The sequence below is a fragment of the Hyperolius riggenbachi genome, chromosome 2 (assembly GCF_040937935.1).
Source record: "Hyperolius riggenbachi isolate aHypRig1 chromosome 2, aHypRig1.pri, whole genome shotgun sequence".
NCBI classification, from domain to species: domain Eukaryota; kingdom Metazoa; phylum Chordata; class Amphibia; order Anura; family Hyperoliidae; genus Hyperolius; species Hyperolius riggenbachi.
In genome coordinates this window covers 285,542,438-285,554,539 of record NC_090647.1, presented here as the reverse complement: position 1 = coordinate 285,554,539, position 12,102 = coordinate 285,542,438, and the positions used below count along the sequence as shown (strand labels likewise).

The 12,102-nt window shown below is 45.6% G+C and overlaps 1 protein-coding gene across 3 annotated transcripts in view; it reads right to left on the bottom strand.

Moving 5' to 3' along the window:
• Window positions 1-12,102, bottom strand: part of LOC137546430 (uncharacterized) — a 156,352-nt gene that overhangs the window by 20,642 nt on the left and 123,608 nt on the right. The window lies entirely within an intron of this gene.

The window sequence follows — 12,102 nt, the reverse complement described above, 5'->3', positions numbered from 1 at the left end:
GGAGGCAATGAAATCCTATGGGGGATTTTACCAATTTTGGACCCCTGTAACTCTGGTTTGCAGAGATGTAGGGACCCCATCTTTGGAATCCAAGTCTAACAATATGTCTTCTACCTGCATGGGACATTTCGTGAGATTCAGACTTTGCTAACGGCCATTGCTGCGATTTATGTACGTCACCATCACTACCATTGAAATAGCCCAAATAAACAGGTTTTTGTGACCCTAGGCTATGACCTCTTCGGCCTAGGGGCCCGAAACTCACCAGTCATGTTCCCCCTAAGGGTCCCTACAATGCTAGAAAATTTGCCACTGCTGAGTAATTGCCCTTTGAAAAGATGTGAGATTTTGGAACTGTAAATAGGAGGCCCAATGAAAGCCTATGGGGGATTTTAGCAAATTTGGAGCCCTGTAACTCTGGTTTGCAGAGATGTAGGGAACCCATCTTTGGAGCCCAAGTCTGACAATATGTCTTCTACCTGCATGAGACATTTCGTGAGATTCAGACGTTGCTAACGGCCATTGCTGCGATTTATGTACGTCAGACTCGCCACCATTGAAATTGCCCAAATAAACAGGTTTTGTGACCCTAGGCTATGACCTCTTCGGCCTAGGACTGCATTGAACACGACCCACGCATTGTGCGCATTCTGGACAACACCAATTACTGGGTTTATACCCTTCTGGATCCACGGTACAAACACAATGTTCCAAAACTGCTTGAAGAAAGAGCCAGACAGGTCAAAATGGAAGAATACCAGCAGGCCCTTGTGGAGACTTTAGAGAGGAGATTGACATCCTCCCCCTCCTCTAGCCAGTTGTACGCTGACAGACTGACTTCCGCAAACCCAGGACGACCAGGAGGGCAGCAAACAACACAAGCCACAGCTAGTGCCCAAAAGGGAATGGTATCGGCAGTGTCCTTGGAGTGGGAAAATTTTCTGACACCCATGCAGCAGCACACAGAACAGCAAGCGTGCAGATCCACCTCCAACACCGATCGCCTGGAGAAGATGGTCAAGGACTACATGTCAGATGGCGTAGCTGTGTTGAACAATCCATCTGCACCCTTCAACTATTGGGTATCGAAGCTAGACACCTGGCACAAACTGGCAATGTACGCAATAGAGGTGCTGGCTTGCCCGGCAGCCAGCGTTATGTCGGAACGCTGTTTCAATGCTGCCGGAGGCATCGTCACAGATCGGCGGCGTATCCGCCTCTCCACAGAAAATGCAGACCGTCTGACTCAAATTAAAATGAATCAATCCTGGATTGGAAACGACTACGCAACACTCCCGGACCCCAACCAAGTAACATGAACAATGAACATCTGTGATGGGTTAGCGTTTCCGGTCCCTGTTTATTGAACCTCTCATCTGCATTACATTTATGACTGCATGGCGACAAAATGCAAATTGCTATCCACACGCTTCTTGTCCTCATGCAAGGCCTGGGTTGTTGTGTCTCAAAGCGTGGCCTTCTCCTCCTGCGCCACCCTCCTCCTGTTCCATCACGTGTGCTGCTGCTGGGTTAGCGTTACCGGTCCCTTTTCCTGGAACCTCTTATATGTATTACATTTATGACTGCATGCCGACAAAAAGCATGTTACCTGTGCAAAGAAAACAGACATTTCCCGCATTTAAAAGACAGTTTTCCCTTTGAAACTTTAAAATCGATTTTCTCAAAAACTATAAGCTCTTTTTGCTAAATTGTTTTTTCCTCTTGTACCCACTCCCAAGGTGCACATACCCTGTAAATTTGGGGTATGTAGCATATAAGGAGGCTTTACAAAGCACGAAAGTTCGGGTCCCCATTGACTTCCATTATGTTCGGAGTTCGGCCATGTTCGGCCCGAACCCGAACATCTAGATGTTCGCCCAACACTACACGTGACCCGTTCGGCCAATCACAGTGCTAGCCAAACGTTCGGGTAACGTTCGGCCATGCGCTCTTAGTTCGGCCATATGGCCGAACAGTTTGGCCGAACACCATCAGGTGTTCGGCCGAACCCGAACATCACCCGAACAGGGTGATGTTCTGCAGAACCCGAACAGTGGCGAACACTGTTCGCCCAACACTAGTCTGAAGGTATGGCGGTCATTTGGGTGATAGTCGACCGCTTTAGCAAAATGGCCCACTTTGTGCCTTTGAAAGGACTCCCCTCGGCTCAGGAATTGGCCGAGTTGTTTATCACTCATGTCTTCCGTTTACACGGCATTCCCGAAGACATAGTTTCAGACAGGGGAGTCCAATTTGTCTCACGATTTTGTAAAGCTTTTTGCCACCTCATGGGCATAAAGCTGTCTTTCTCATCTGGCTATCATCCACAGACCAATGGCCAGACTGAGAGGATAAATCAGTCTTTAGAGCAGTTTTTAAGGTGTTATGTGGCAGAGGCGCAGGACGATTGGGTCAGATTCCTGCCCTTCGCAGAATTTGCCCAAAATAATTAAAAAAACTCATCCTCCGGATTCTCTCCTTTTCAGGTGGTGACGGGGAGATCACCCAAATTTTCCCCATTACCTATAGCCTCCACTCCGTTCCCAGCCCTGGAGGCCTGGCAAAGGTCATTTAAGGACCTGTGGGGGACGGTAAGAAGTAACCTGGAGAAGGCCTTTCTGAGTCAGAAGGGTCAAGCTGACAAAAGACGGTCGCTGGCGTGGAAGTTCCGACCAGGTGACTTGGTCTGGGTGTCCACACGTCACTTGACCCTAAGACAACCTTCTAATAAGCTTGGTCCCAGGTTTGTGGGTCCATTCCCGGTTGTCAAGAAAATCAACGATGTTACTTACACCGTTAATCTTCCCACTAGCATGCGGGGGGTAAGGTCCTTCCACGTATCCCTTCTTAAACCAGCAGTCCAGGTGGGTCCCACTCCTCCTCCTCCTGTCTTGGTAGATGCCCAACCCGAATATGAGGTGGAAAAGATTTTAGATTCACGCTCTGTACAAAACTCGGTACAATATCTCGTACACTGGAAAGGGTACGGCACTGAGGAGAGGCAATGGGTACCGGGGACGCGCATGCATGCAGACAAATTAAGGAGGGAATTTCATGCCTTACACCCCGAGAAACCTGGTGGGAGTTGTCCGGAGTCCACTCCTTGGGGGGGGGGGGGGGGGGGTACTGTGAGGAAACGCGGAAAAGCCACCGTCTCTCATAGTGAGGCGGCTGTTTCCGCGTCCAGCAGGGCGTCACAACGCGGGAAAACCGCCGCATGCCGCTTAGGCAGAGCGGCGGAATCCGCATTGGGAACGGCGGAATCTGCATTAGAGGCGGCCCCCGTGAGCGGTTCACATGATACATTGCAAGACAGTACTGGTGTGGCTGGGACTGATAGTCCACCAAGGCTCAGAGTGACACGCGCGCGCGCACAGAGGCTGAGTTTAAATAACAGCCAGAAGTGAGTCAGCTGATCAGGCGGGTCAGCTGACATTTTCCACAACTCTCATTGGTCCAGCAATTAGGGAGGTCTTGGAAAGGTCCTTGTGTATATATACTGCTGGCTGTTCACTTGCTCTTTGTCTGGCGTTGCGATCACATACGTGGGAGCACCCAGATCCGTAGTCAGATCCGCAAGTGTGCCGGGACCAGCTGGAGCTGTAATCCTACACTTAGCTAGATTCTGTTGATAGCTAAAGTACTAGTTTGATTGTGATTATCTGTTATGACCTTTGCCTGCCTTGACTACCCTCCTGAACTCTGATCTTGTACCTCGATATTTCTGATACTCTGTTGCCGAACCCCGTCTCGTTCCTAGACTCCGCCTCAGCCTCCTGATTCTGTACCTCGATATATCTGATACCCCGTTGCCGAACCCTGCCTGTACTTTGAGTCCGCTTTGTCTTCTGATCCTGTACTGTATCTGTCCGTGTGTGTACGACCTGGCTTGTCTGACCTCGAGAACCGACCTCACCCTTAGAGGCGGTTCCTCGCTCTGTTAGCGACCCTTCCTCCTGAGGGTCACTTTCAGACTTCCTTCCTACTGTCAGTCTGACTCCTCCCGTCTTGGAGAGCTCATGTCTGCGGAAGGAATCTGTGCAGTACTCCTTGCTGCACTGAGGCCTAGTCCTCAAAGTGTTACTGTCACACCAAACACTACACTCTACTCAGGTGAACAGAGGTTAGCTAGTATATCGGATTATCGGTGATACTGCAGATCACTTATAATCTGGTATACATCTGTATTCCCAGTGATACTGCAGATCACCGGTAATCAGATCCTCTCTGTGCTTCACCGATCGTTACAATAAGGCATGCTATTTGTCTTAGTGAATCAAGCCCATGGTGTGCAATACCTGGATGTACTGCTACACGCAGTTAGAATAGTGGAGCATGTAAAAACACTAAAACATTATAGACCCATACTTTTCCAGAACACTTTAGTAAAAACTATCTTTTTTTTTGGGGGGGGGGGGGGGGGGAGAGGGGCGATGAGAAAAAAATCTTGACCTGTCTTTTATTTTCAGGGTATTTTCAGGGTTAAAGGTGACAAGAGGTGGTATACATAGAGTTAAGAAAGAGTCTAGAGCAGAAGGAAGGAGGCCTTACAGCTTATGTGCAGTTTTGAATTTTTTTTTCCTCCTTCCACCCCCAGAGTTAGACTCTCTTCCCCCAAATTGCCCCATTATATCAACAGTATCCCTGAAGGTTAAACTGATTACATCAACAATGAGGCAAAGGCCTGTTTTTGGCCACATTGTGAAACCAGCCTCAGAAATGTTCCATCTTGTGTAAACAAACTACCAAGTCATTGCAGCAACCTTGTCTAAACATGATGACATTTTGGCTGGAGGCCTTGTGCTCACAACACTCACTCTCTCTCTTTACTAGTAATTGGAGGGGAGGCACTCACCTTGGGGGTGAGTATGAGAGTTAGATTTGGTGGTTAGATTGTACCCTATTAGAGTAGTTAATTGGGAGAAATTGGTAAAGTTTAATAAAAAAAATCATTGAGTTGGTATGTAACACTGAATTTAATCTTAACTGTTTTGGGGATCAATAGTTTTTTTGTTTTTTTTTCTGTTTATTAATAATGTAGTTTTAGGAGCTGGATACCTGTGAGAAAGTTTTAATTCATGCCTTTTTTAACTGTTTCATTTTTTGTCAATTCTGTAATTATTTATGTTTTATGCATGCCTCTTTAATATTTTGTTAAATGGTAAATGGCGGGGGGCGTGGCCAGGACGGACATGTGAACAGACGCACGGCTGGTGAGCTCCCGCTTCGGCTAACATAATCCTCTCTCATCCTTGCTTCCCAGAGCGTATACAACCACACAAACCCCACCATTAGCCTACCGCACCTCTTTGCTGCTAAAATGGGTCCGAAGAGAGACAAGGAGAAAGACAAAACCACAGATTCCGCACGCAGGCCCAAGATGGAGCCCAAGATGGCGATCAACAAGAAGATGGAGACACAGCAAACCCGGAAACCGCTCGCATCCTAGAAGCTCTGTCTGCCATGCAAGCTTCACTTACCGCCACTTTTACTATTAAGCTGGAGGAAGTCAAGGCTGACATTCATCTGATTAGAGCTGACTTGGGCAACCTCAGGGAGCGGGTTACATCCGCGGAGCAGAGAATCTCACAGCTCGAGGACGACACGAGGCACATACCGCGTGACATGCAATCCATGCAAACGCAGGTACGCTCAATGATTAACCGGCAGGAGGACATGGAAAACCGGCTGCGACGCAACAATATCAGGCTGGTCGGCCTTCCTGAAAAAGCGGAGGGAGACAACCCTGAACGCTTTCTGAAACAACTACTCATAGATCATTTTGGCAGAGAGGCCTTCACTGCAACCTTCTCGGTAGAGCGAGCACATCGGATGCCAGCGAAAGCAGGGCCGCCTGGGGCCCCACCACGCACCTTTATTGCAAAGATTCTACACTTCCAAGATCGTGATGCGACACTACGCCTTTCAAGAGAGAAAGGTAACATCCAGCTTGACAACACCACCATATCAATCTTCCCAGACTTTGGGGTGGAAACACAAAAACAGCGCGCGGGTTTCCAGGCGGTGAAGCGCAAGCTGAAAGCCCTTGACCTACAATATGCCATGCTGTTCCCAGCTCGCTTGAGGGTCATCGATGAGGGTAAGACTCTCTTTTTTGCCTCCCCACTGGAAGCGGATTCCTGGATAAATAAACGGAAAACTCCCTCCACCTCACACACATAACTGCTTACCGGCCAGTCGCTTTTATTATTGCTGACATAGCTGAATACTGCTATACTATGTCTGCAGGTACCATGATCCCCTATATTGCTGTCACTACGCTACATTGTGCCCGGCCTATCATCTACATATAAGGACATAAACTTTGTTCCCCCTTTTTCAACCACAAATCCCTGCATTATACCCTGCTGCCTATCCAGCAAGAAATAAGCCTGGAACTGTACGCCTTACCATCTATGGGAGTATATCAAACTTATCACAACGATACGTGCCAAAGCTTGTTCGGTTACTAATGGTTATAATATTCTCACTGCATTTTAACATGGCGGAACTGTAAAGTAGGCTCAGTGCTAAACGGGTTAATATAAATGCTACTGTTTAATTGCCGAAGCGGGGGGCTTTCCCCCCTTTCTCTTTCACTTTTATGTTCGTTCTGATTTTCTACCTTCTCCCCCAGCTGAGGGTCATGCTACCGCTGCCGCTTTATTGCTGGACTGCGACCTGCTGGAGATATCTCAGCGGGACTCAGCCTGCAGTGGTACTGATCAACAGGTGTACAATCGGGACAACGCTCCAGCCTAGTTTTAAAGGCCAGGAGCTGGGTTATAATTGTTATTATATTTTATTAAGTTTTATTCTTTTTATCCTTCATGTGAGAACAAATGTGGATATGCGCACTGAGATCATTGTCGATACCAGATACATTATACATTTACCAATAATGATGCTTTATAGAGATTATGGCTAGTCAAGCAATCTCATTTCTAACCTGGAATGTTAGAGGCTTAGGGGATAAGATAAAACGTGCGGTTGTCTTAAACTATATTAAAAAGTTAAATGTGGATGTGGTGGCTCTCCAGGAAACCCATCTTGACGATATGACACTACGATCCTTAAATAGACCGTGGATCGGATGGTATTTTCATGCCACTCATAACTCTAAATCTCGTGGTGTTTCCCTACTTATCACCAGGCGAGTCCATTTTGCACCTCTAAACAGGGAGATGGACCCACTGGGCCGCTACGTCTTTCTGCATTGCCTAATAAACAATCAACCATTAATACTGATCGCAATCTATATTCCTCCACCCTTTGCTTATACGGTAATACAGAAAGCACTAAACTATATTGCCAGAAATCCACATCTCCCTGTGGTGTGGCTAGGTGACTTTAACTATGTACTGTACCCTCATAGTGATAAACTGCCTATATCTTCCCAGTCCTCTGCCCCTACTAAATTGAACAGAATGCTCCAAGTACTCTCCCTATATGACGCCTGGCGGTATAAATTCCCTACATTACCTATGTTTTCATGTTACTCTGCCTCCTACCACTCTAGATCACGTTTGGATTATATTATTGCAAGTGAGGTGCTGCTCCCCAACTGCGAGTGTATTGAATACTTACCGTCTGTGCTTTCTGACCATTCTCCATGCAGAGCTTCATTCCGATGGCTTTTCCCTCCCAAATCTGACCTCTGGAAACTCAGTACTTTCTGGCTTTCCAAGATCGCAGAGAATACCCCCATTATGCAGCGTCTGCAATTATTTATTGAAGCACAGGGTGAGGAAACCCAGTTTATCTCTGCATGGAGTGTGGCCAAAATGTACCTTAAAACGCTTTTTTGCACAGAGACAAAACGTATCAAAAACACCTCTGCACGTGCAGAGCAGCAACTCCACATACGTTTTAAAGCCGCAGAAGCTTCATACAACAGGCTCCCTAACTCTGAGTCTGAACTCACATACAGAACTAAATTACGTGAATATGAGCAGTTTCTTATGGATAAAGCTCACCAAAAGTCTCTCTCCTTTAGACAACAATGGTATGAAATGGGTGATCAGTGTGGAGCATTGCTAGCTAAAATAGCCAGACAAAGGGAAGCTCCACAGGTAATATCATCTATATTGGATGCTAATGGAGTGCCTTGCACGGACCCCATGGGTATTCTAGATCAGTTTTATGATTTCTACCAGGCTTTGTATACCAGGCAGACCTCCAAAACCTCTCCAGAGTTAGATGCCTACCTGCAAAACATAGACCTGCCCACCTTATCTGAGTTACAATCTCTTAAATTAGATGAACCTATCTCTACAGAGGAGATATGCGATGCCATTGCCGCATTTCCAGCCTCGAAAGCTCCAGGATCTGATGGGCTTCCCGCAGAACTATATAAAACATTTGCCAATGATATGGCCCCCCTCTTATTAAAACTCTTCCGAAACATCTCAGATATAGGAGAACTTCCCTACTCTATGAGAGAAGCAATTATATCCCTAATCCTCAAACCTGGCAAAAATGCCACAGAATGTAGCTCCTACAGACCCATCTCCTTGATACAAACGGACACTAAAATCTTAGCTAAAATACTTGCCCGCAGGCTCAATAAAGTAATCACGCTATTAGTACACAGGGACCAAACCGGCTTTATACCGGGTCGCTCTGCTGCCATTAATCTACGACGCCTATATGCCAACTTACAGGTGTCCCATGATAATATTGGTACACGTGTGTTGCTATCCCCTGATGCCGCTAAGGCGTTCGATACAATTGAATGGGATTTTTTATTTGCCACTCTACGAAGAATGGGATTTGGGCCGAAATTCCTTAACTGGGTCCGTGTACTTTATACTAATCCAGTAGCTAGGGTCAAAGTGAATGGCTGGCTCTCACCCCCCTTTATTCTACAACGTGGAACCAGACAGGGATGCCCCTTATCTCCCCTGCTTTTTGATTTAGCGCTGGAACCGCTAGCTTCCAAAATACGCTCCCACCCTGGAATTCGAGGCTGGATTAAAGAGGAGTTGCATAAAAAAATAAGCCTATATGCTGATGACATGTTGTTGTACTTGTCTGATCCTGGAGAGTCAATGGAGGCTGCTTTGTCCACAATTGATGAGTTTGGCACATTTGCGGGTCTTAAGGTTAACTGGTCCAAGTCTGTGCTACTACCTGTTGATATTTTTCCCCCCCTGGAGAGCCACTTACAATCCCCTCTTATGTGGGTTAGCTCATTTACATATCTAGGTATAATAATAGCACGATCACCGCAGGAATTTGCCACACTTAACCTAGGACCCCTACTAGGTACAGTTGCGGGCAAGCTTAGAGCATGGGAAAAGTTACCTTTTAGTGTAGTGGGCAGAGCTAATCTTTTTAAAATGATAATCTTACCCAAGATCCTCTACGTGACCTGGCATTCTCCCATATACCTAGCCCCTGATGTCTTCACAAAACTAAACGCCCAAATTACCCAATTTATATGGTCTGGACAACGCCATAGGCTGGCCCTCTCAACCCTTCAAAATCCAAAAGATGTGGGTGGCATTGCTCTTCCTAACTGCTATATCTACTATATCTCTGCTCAACTTTCTCATCTTTATGATGGACTGAGAGAGGGCAAATCAATGCTACAGGCACTATTATTCTCCTGTCTTCCATACACCTACACAGATCCTCTATACAATCTACTGAAGGGGACGAGAGGCATAGCCCACTTTCGATTACTACCCATTACACTACAACAAATTATTAAAGTATGGTCATACGCCCATAAACTCTTGACTGTCACCGGTCCCACTACACAAATCCCACTGTGGGAAAATGCCAGGTTACCGGAATTTGGGAAACTTGAGGACCATAATTTTTGGATCAAGAGGGGAGTCCTATACCTACATAATATTATACAAAATAACTCTATCAAATCATTTTCCCAAATGGTCACAGACTATAATCTACCCACCACCGCATTTTATAAATACTTACAACTTAAACACGCCTTATTCACCCAATATGATGATATACCTGTCTCCCCTGAAAACTCTGACATTCTCAAAATACTGTTAAGCCCCTCCCCCAAACAGCTCATCTCTGCATTTTATCACTCCCTTATACTACCCTTTGCCCAACTTAAAGCCCACAAGTGCAAAATGCTTTGGGAAGCTGACGTAGGCAGCATCTCTGATGACGACTGGGATGAAACTTTAGAAAAGGTCACTCAAATCTCACCTCACAAACCTGACCGTCTACAGTATCTTTATGTACTGCATAGGGCCTATCTCACCCCAGTTCGTCTTGCTAGATTCAGAACGGGCTATTCGCCCCACTGCCCCAAATGTATAGTGTCCCCGGGCACCTTTTTTCATATGATGTGGTCCTGCCCTAATGTTAACACCTATTGGCAACAAATCATCAAATTTATGCATGACCATATGGGCTGTCCAGTAGAATGTACCCCCCAACTATGCTTATTAAGCATATTTCCAGATGCTCTCTCTGATAAATATGCAAAACTCCTACTATTAGCTGTCCTGCATTTGGGTCGCAAGCTACTAACTAAATACTGGATCACTGCTAATGTTCCCTCCTGTGGTGAATGGATTAGGGCAGTCAACTTGGTCCTACCCCTAAGAAAGGCGGTTGCGCAGCGTAGGGGCACAATTGCTAAATATAATGCTATTTGGTCCACCTGGATCAACTCCAGAAGAACACAGCTCACATGACGTGGTCTCTTGTGTTGGGACAGATTCAAGTGATAATGAGTGATAGTGATGAGCGTTGATAAATTGCCTACAACCTGATGCCATAACATATTGTATGCCCAGATTGCTTAATAATACCTGCTATATGGCGCATCTCCACAATACTGTTTGTTCGCTTATATGCATGTTACTGTTTATTTTTAATGTTGTTGTTATATTGAGCTTTGTACCAAAAATTTTGGAATGAGAATGTACTACTCTGTTTATTACCTCAATAAAGCTCAATGTTGGAAAAAAAAAAATGGTAAATGGCATGGAATGTAAAACAGTGTTTTCTGTGCAAATAGGCAATGTGTAGCCACTGCATAAATGGTTAAATAAATGGAAATAGACTGTCCAATATCTAAATAGGAGTAATGATTAGCATATTCCAGTTTCTACTGATGTATAATGGTTTGTATTGACTAGTGTCTAGTAGGTGCACTTGATAGTGAGTGAAGTGTTACAATAAAGTTTGTCCCTAGAGATATAAAGTGTGGACACTTTGCTCGAGGCACACTCAACTGGAAAACAGTATACAGCTGTAAAGGTACATACTACATACAGCAATTGCAGGCACTTTACTGAATGAACGGAGCGGAGTGTATGCATGAATATATGATTATTGCAAACTGAATGTAAGCCAATTTGGCTGCAGGTAACCTTACCTTGGACTGGTAATGCTAAACAAACCTAAATCTATTTCTAACACTTGCATGATTACTACATGAACCCTTCCCTAACAGTGACCTGCCGTTTCTTAAGCCCAACACACGCTAGAATCGAGTATATGTACAGCAGCCCTTGAAGCCTCGGCAAGCAATCTGCCGGACGGATCAAGTTGGCCAATTGCTGGCCAAGAGCACTGTTCTCTCCAGTCACCACATCACCACATAAGATGCCACTCACAGCATTATGGTTCCTTTCCCCTGCATAGCAACAGAAAGTGTTGCCAGCCTGCAAGCAAGTGATGTGTGAACAGTGTCGGCCTTGTACTGTATCCCGAGAGATCAGGTAATGATCCCTCGCTGGCGACTTTCCTCACGCATGTGTACAGGGCTTTAATTCACTAGCTAATGACACTTCTTTTACCATCATGACCGCTAATACTCCATTTTTGGAACACCAGGTTGCAATCATTCAACATCAAAGTTATCTGCCCCACCTAAATTAAAATGGCAAAGGGTTGAGCACTGAACATTCCAGTACAATCTTCAATATTTTGCCTACTTAGAAATGATTAGTTATTTAAACATCAATGTAAGGTGATGAATATTTTCTGTGCAAAGCTGGTGATCTCTATAGTTGTGTTACAGGTAGCATAGTAAATCATGTTCCAGGAGAGTTGGAGATTACTTTCCTTGGCACACAAGCTCCCAATATCTATACCTCCCAGGCTGGG